Source organism: Austrofundulus limnaeus, unplaced genomic scaffold, assembly GCF_001266775.1.
Source record: "Austrofundulus limnaeus strain Quisiro unplaced genomic scaffold, Austrofundulus_limnaeus-1.0 Scaffold312, whole genome shotgun sequence".
In the NCBI taxonomy this organism is placed as follows: Eukaryota; Metazoa; Chordata; class Actinopteri; order Cyprinodontiformes; family Rivulidae; genus Austrofundulus; species Austrofundulus limnaeus.
In genome coordinates, this window is record NW_013952714.1 from 557,411 (window position 1) to 564,933 (window position 7,523).

Genomic DNA, 7,523 nt, shown 5'->3' on the forward strand with positions numbered 1-7,523 from the left:
TATCAACACGGACTGACTTCATTCACTTCCTCCACTGCTGTATGCTAAAATAACTAGAAGACACTGCGCAGAACAAGATGTCATTCAAAAATTCCACCTTCTGTTTGCTGATTGGCCCAGGTAAAATAAACTACAAGCAGACACTGTGCAGAAAATCAACAAAGTTCAAAACTCCGCCTTCTGTTTGTTGATTGGCCCAGGTAAAATAAACTACAAGCAGACACTGTGCAGAAAATTGACATTCTGTTCTCTGATTGGCCCGGCTAAAAATCTGCCAGCGAAATCCATCTGAATGGGAGAAGTCCCAGACGGAGCAGAGAATGGAAACTAGAATTGAGCGGAGCTGCGTAGGAAGGCAAGGGCCAGGCTAGTCAAACTCCTCTTCTTTTGCATTTCTAAATCTAGAATAAGAAATTAGATGAAAATGCAAAAAATCTATTTTGCAATTTTTTWAAAAAAAGTGTCTAAATAGAACAAGGAAATGCAGCCAGTGATTTTTTTCCTTGCACTCAAAAAACGGATGTGTTGGATTTACTTAACCAAGTTATGTCAACAACACTCAAAAAAGCGAAGAGGTTCTCTGCAGACTAAAAGTAGGTGTTTCTCAAACATAAACACTGACTGGCTAGTTGTGTTTKCTTTTTTTCAAAACGGTTGTTTCTTCTCTTTCGTTTTCTTTCACTTTTGACAAAACTGATTTTTTTATAAAATTGCAATATATCATTAATAACAAACATTTAGTTCTCCCCATTTCTGAATGTCTTAAAAAACCCTACTGACTGATGGCGCTTTTATTTTGAAATGTAACCAGGAGCTTTTTAAGAGAAGCGGAAATAATGAATGAAGACGTTGGTCCGACTCTGGCGGTGTCTTCAAATAAACTTACAATAACAGCAGGTTAACATAATCTGAGGAGTGTTATTATTCCCAAGTCTTCTGATTACCCCGGTAACATCAGCAAGTTTGTGAAAATAAATGAATATGAAAGTCAGATGCTAGAAAAGTAAGCTAATGATATAAAGAAATGCCTAAGCAACAATCATCCAATCAGGTGGTGTGCTTGAGTAATACTGTTTTGTGCTCGTCCACTCAGGTGTGTCCATAAATAAAAGGCCTTCCTTTGGAAACGCCTACTCATCTACTTGCAAAAAAGAGATATAACGGATTAAATTAAAAAAATAAATCAACTTGTTCCACTCAACTGAATTGAGTGAATGTAACACATTTACTTTGCATTTAAATGCGTTACCTTTACTCAGTTCAGTTTAGTGGAACTAAATAACTCTTACCCCTAAGGCAAATTGTGAGTCCACTTTTTAATTGACGTCAGGTGTGGAGCGCTTGTACGCAGCATGGCATGGAAGCACAAATATATCAAGAGCATCACTTCAAAGCAGAGCATGATTTAAGTAATTCACATGTGACAAATCATAGATTGAATACGTTTTGAGATGTGTCGACACTTAACAGTTTAACACTGACGTGATGTAAAGTTCCTGACTGATGATTTATCGATTTTACATCAGCCTCGTCTGCACTTCTGAAAATAGTTTCACCTTCAGTCAGCATGAGCCTGATTTCAACAAACAGCCTGATCCTCCCTGAAAGCAAACGCTTGGATTTGTCAGACGAAGAATTGCTGCGGTGCAAAAACAAACGAGAAACAGATAATGTCAAAAATGTTGCAAAGCTTGTATAATTACTGAAATAAATTAAAGGCCTAGGAATACTTGGAGGAACGCATATCACCCACCACTCGTGCAGAAAGCTGAAAGCGTTAAATCAAACTGTAAATTATGACATGAAATAATATGAGATTTCACTCAAAGTGTGCAATGAGGATGACTCTCAACTACTACATCAAACACTGGCTCAGCATCTGTAAAACTGCCTAAAATTACCAACTAGCTGCCACCTTGTATTGCATTGATTCTGAAAGTTAAGGATTGTTTAGTTTTATTATAACTCCTTTAGTGTTTTATTAATGATTTAGTCAACTAACAGGGTTTGACTACAGTAAGCACCAACATTTGTTAGAAATGTTAGTTAGCCTTTATGTATTTTCTTCTTATGGTAAATACTGACATTCAGCTAAAGAAAATCAAACTGTTGTTTGACAGCTGCAACCATATACTAACAGGGACTATTAACTTAAGGGACACTTTTACTAAAATGGTTTAGAAACTTTACTTTCAGTGTCTGTTTTGTGGTTTTAAATTAACTTTAAATTAATAACTTAGCAAAATAACACAAAAAATGTTTAAAAGTCCAATACTCGGTCTTGATTTAGGTTTATGTGACTGTTAGGATAAGATAAACCGGTTCTGATCTGAAACGAACAGTGATGGAGTGTAGACAAACATGGGCTGGTTGTGTAAACCACATTTTAAAGACAAACAGAGGCAGGTCATCTGTGGTTTCCTCACATGCTATAAAAATATTAAACCTTTAGTGAATACATCTAAAGCAGGCTTAAAGGTGGGAAAACACCTCACTCCTTATTCATAATGTAAGTCAGGAGATAAGTAGGAACAAAATGAAGATCTTTGATCAGGGATATCAAGGGGTTTCGTGAAAACTGCTGCATTAGTGAATGTGRGAGATAATTTGAATTATTTGTGAAATAAAAGCAAAGGTGTGAACATTACCAGCCAGTTAAGTGTTTTCAGGGATTTAAGTAGCTTTTTTCTTCAGTTTTCTCCTGGGTTGCTTTTATGTACAGGTCATGTTTTCAGTACGATCGAGCACAGAAATATGTTCCGGGGCAAACTCTGACCAGGAAATCAAACCTCACTTTTACAGCAARTGGACGAGTTTGTCACCAATGTTAGTTTTATGTTACAGTCAGGTATTAAAGCAGGGGGGAGTTCTGAGAAAACCAGCACACCTGACAGGTTCCCCCCCCGCTCTCTGCTGCTCCCTCCCTCCACAGCTCCTTCCCCACAGCGGAGACTGCCATGAATGCACCCAATCTTTTTTCAGATCATCTGTCTCATGTTCTACTGTCAGGACGTAGTCATCTTTTTAACAAATATGTAAAAAGTACATTTTTAATAAAATTTACATTTAAAGGGATATTTGGACTGTTTGAAGTGGGGCTCTGTGAAAACACGTGAACAGTTAATATCTTACCTGTTGTCAACAACTATTTTAATGACCTGTGTCTGTCAGGACTGAAAAGCTAACGGCTATTTCGAACACTATTTTTTWAAACTTTTGTACTGTTTTCATTTATCGTTGCATAAACATTTTACAAGAAAAATTGGGAGCATCACAGCAGATGTGCTGCAGCTCACAGAGGCTGTTACTCTTGCTTTTTACTTTTTTGCAAAGGGTGGAACAGGGGTGGCCCAGGTGTTTTTTAAAGTGGCACATGCAAGGCACTCTGGGTATAAAAATTCAAGATGGTCGACACATATAATTCTAATTTACTCCAGTTCAGCTGTTTTAAGAGACACTGAGCTGATCATTTGTGCGACAATAGCTAAAATTGTAAAAACAATACTTATGAAATTTTAAATTCTAATTAGAATTTCATGATGGCCACCACAGATAACTTTTTAAAGCTATAAGTGGGGTAGCTAAGAAAGATCACATGCCAATTGTCAAAACCAATCCTAAATTAAGCTAACCACGAATGCTAATTTTACAATCTGCTATAATTGAGACATTTTAAAACCTATATAGCTAAACAGATATTTTGTACAGTAGTATCACAGAACAAGCTTTAACAAAATCTAAATGCAAACACAAAATCCAAGATCCACACCCAATTAGGGCTGCCACGATTAATCAATTAATCGACGACTAATCGATTATTAAAATAATTGATGACTAATTTAATAATCGATTGTTCTTTACTTTGTTTTTCTCTCCAAACTRCTTTGACACCTTCCACTGCCACATCTGCCTTTCTGTCATTGACACACATGCACAGTAGTGGTAACTGGGGTAGGCCGTGGACGTCACAAGACATTATACAGACAGGCTCTGGTATCATGGCTACCTGACAACGAAGCTCAAAGTGTGGGATCATTTTAAGAAAATGAAAGAGAAACCTGTGCAATATCTGCAGAGCAGAACTTGCCTTCCACAGCAATTATTTTTAGTTAGCATATAGCTAAAATCTAACGACGGTTATACAATAGCAGCTGCATTCTGACGTGATAAGCTCTATGTTTTATATTCAATTAACGTATGATCCGATTAATCGACTAATCGAATAAATAATTGGTGATTAATCGATTATTAAAATAATTGTTTGTGGCAGCCCTACACCCAATTTCCAATTATTTGKAGGTGGCACCTTTGGTGGCCAATTAGGTGCCAGGGGTGGTTCTTGCCACCCTGGCCATGCTTCTGTCTCCGCCCCTGGATCTAAGCTTATCAGGCTAAAATTTTTATACACAAATGATGGTCTTTTAAAACTTTATTCTTCTTTTTTTTAATGTATACTTTTGGTCAGTTTTAACAGTTCATTGAAGTAATACATTATCCAAAGGTTTTGCTGTGGTTGAGAGCCTAACATCAGAACACCAGCCTGTAACGGGTCATTGTGTCCATCACCCATGCAGTTGTAGTTTAAGATGGTACCATCATTTTCAAAAGTTGTGTTTTGGACGTCCACATGAACATGGTTTACAATGAAAACTCAGTTTTAACAAACGSTTTAAACAAACTTCTGGACAACGATAAAACGCTGCTTCTGTGTGGAAGAGGCCAAAGAGTTCACAGCTTAGTTCTGCTTTTTTAAACGAATAATAATGGAGGTTTGGGCTGTAATCCAGACTACCCCCCACCCTCTTTAACCTGATTTATACCCTTGGAACAGAAGTTCTGGTGGTTGGGTGGGTGGAGGGGATGAAGCCTTGAACCCCCCTAAGCTCTTCTGTTCTCTTCTACACACACACTGCTAGAAGGCCTTTGTCACACTGAAGAAAAAAAAACTGCTTGATTGTCATGATCAAAATAAAACCCTTCAGTTACTATGTGACAGAGTTGTGTTAAAGTGTGTGTTATGGTGTGTGTGTTTTGAGCATTTGAGGTTGGACGCCCACAGGGACAAAAATCAATCAGGTGACCCAGCCTGTCATGTTCAATYTGTTGTAATTGATTCAGCTTTTGTTCCTGTAGAAATATGTTCTGTGAGAAGCAAGAAGGTTGTAAACAATGTCAGACATGCAGCTTTAAAAATACATATCAAACTCTGTTTTTGGTAAATTAGAAAAAAAAGTAAGACGCTAAGCTGATTGAAACCCTTAGAACCATCAGGACTTTCTTCAGCAGAGGTCACTGAATGAAAGTGAGTGACAGGGGCTAAATTCTTAGAAAGAAACAGAACAGCACCTCCTCCTCCTCCTCCCCCAAAGGAAAAAAAAAAGCGCAACAGCTGCAGCGACAAAGCGGACCACAATAGACCCCCTGCTAACGCGCATCTCTCGCTGAGGGCCTCGGCTCTGTCCCCCTGGAGGAGGACTTTTCCGCTCAGGAGCTGAGAGACATCTGCCGGCACACTTTGACCATTAACATGCAAATCACATCTCCACGCGCACGCACGGCACGCAAGCTCCCCGCGCGGCCAGGCGCCTCTTCTCTGCCTCCATGCCGCAACATCAAAGTTTCCCTGCAGAACTGATCGGGCTGAGCAGGTCTGATACTCCGGCGTTCATCTGTTCACCGGCTTGTTTTGGAACGCTGTGCCCTTGAGGTGCGTCTGCACCTTCAGCCTCACAACAGCCCGTCTCTGCGTCGCCCCATGTCGGCTCTAACTGCTGGCTTTATTCACATCCACTCCCATAGTTCAACAGATAACAGCTGTGGATATTCCGCCTTTAACCCCCTCCTTTTCTCACCTTGTTTCAGTCTACAGAGCTTCATCCAGGTGTACTCGCCGGGAAAGAAAAAAATAAATAAATAAAAAAGGAAAATAAAAATATCAAATAGTGCCAGGTGAACGGGTTCGTCAAACAGCGCAGCGACACATATTCCAGGTTCAGATGGTGCTGCTTACAGCGAGCTGTCTCCTGTGTGTCCCATCGGTCCCTGAGAGACGCATGATGCGGTCTGCAGACAGAGAGAGGGAGGGAGGGAGAGAGAGAGAGAGAGAGAGAGAGAGAGAGAGAGAGAGAGAGAGAGAGAGAGAGAGAGAGAGAGAGAGAGAGAGAGAGAGACTGAGTCTCTACGACTGTGAAAAGAAAAATGATTAGAAGAGAAACAACACCTGGCGCTGCCCAGACGAGCCCCGCCATTGGCTGAGAGCGCCTGTCAGTCACCGCCGAGGGAAGCAGAGCACCAACTGCTCCGGGCTTGTTGTGAGGAGAACAAAGGCGGCGGCGGCGGTGGCAGGGCATGGGGGCGATGGGGAGAGCGGGTGGGGGTGGTGGAGGGGTGCAGCTTCATGGTATTACTGTCGTGGGGGTGGGGGTTCTTCTCTAAACACAAAAGCCTGGCGGAATAATCTGTGAATATTAACACCACTCCAATGTTATTCTGATTTTTGACAGAAGTCCTCGACTTTCTTCAGGGAAAAACAATGTTTCCCCCCMCAAACAGCTACCTCAGCTCCATCAGAGCTGCGGAGGAAGAGTTCAGATTATTTTACCCTAGGGATTAAAAAAATAACAAACAAAACAGCAGTTTTGTTGTGGAAACTAAATTAGAACTTTGTGTAAAATAACTTTAGATTTTTTCGCAAATCCTCCAAACCCGCATTTTAACCCAGTAAATTCAGAAATTGTCCCACTTTTTTTATGAAGTAATTTCGAATGTTGTGATAGTGGTCCATCTGATAATGTTGGGACAGTGGCAACAAAACGTTATAAAAGTAAGTGATGCAAATAAGAAACAGATGGATGAGCATTTTGCAACTAATTAGTTTAATTAACAAGTCAGTGAGAGAGCTGTGTGTAAAAACAGCCTTTTAGAGACAAATCCTGTCAGAAGTAAAACTGGGCATAGGTTCACTTGTCAGTGATAAACTCTAAAAAAATACAATTATTTCAAAAATAATGGTCCTCAACAAAGAAATTAAGAAAAACATTTGAATATCCCATCATTTACAACTCATTGTATCAAGATTTGAGTTAAAAGGATGAAAGTCACTTATGGGCACCAGTGACCCCTGTGACCCTGAAAGGAAGAAGTGGGTATAGGATGGATGGATGGATGGATGGATGGATGGATGGATGGATGGATGGATGGATGGATGGAAGTCACTGTTGGATGCTCGTGTTGGTTGAGCCCTCAGGGGACACTGCAGTAAAAACAGGTCTGATTCTGTCAAAGACATCACTGCATGGACTCAGCAACACTTCCACAATCTATCTGTAAACACATCTATAACTTCTGATTAAAGCTCTATCATGCAAGTGAGAAGTTAAACATGAACATCCAGAAATGCTGCCATTTGCCAAAACTCATTTAGAAATGGACTTATGCTGCGTTCACACCGAACGCGATTTCAGCTTCAAAATCGCAGCCAACGCTGAAGTTGGTCGCTTGTGCACTTTGAGGTCAGACGCAGG

The 7,523-nt window shown here is 40.2% G+C and overlaps 1 protein-coding gene across 1 annotated transcript in view; it reads right to left on the minus strand.

Moving 5' to 3' along the window:
- The window catches only part of LOC106527165 (leucine-rich repeat neuronal protein 1), a 20,915-nt gene extending 14,789 nt beyond the window's left edge, over window positions 1-6,126 (minus strand). The window contains exon 1 of the mRNA XM_014021968.1: window positions 5,853-6,126. The gene's annotated coding sequence lies outside the window, so the exon portion shown is untranslated. The remainder of the gene's footprint in view (window positions 1-5,852) is intronic.
- Window positions 6,127-7,523: the final 1,397 nt, after the last annotated feature.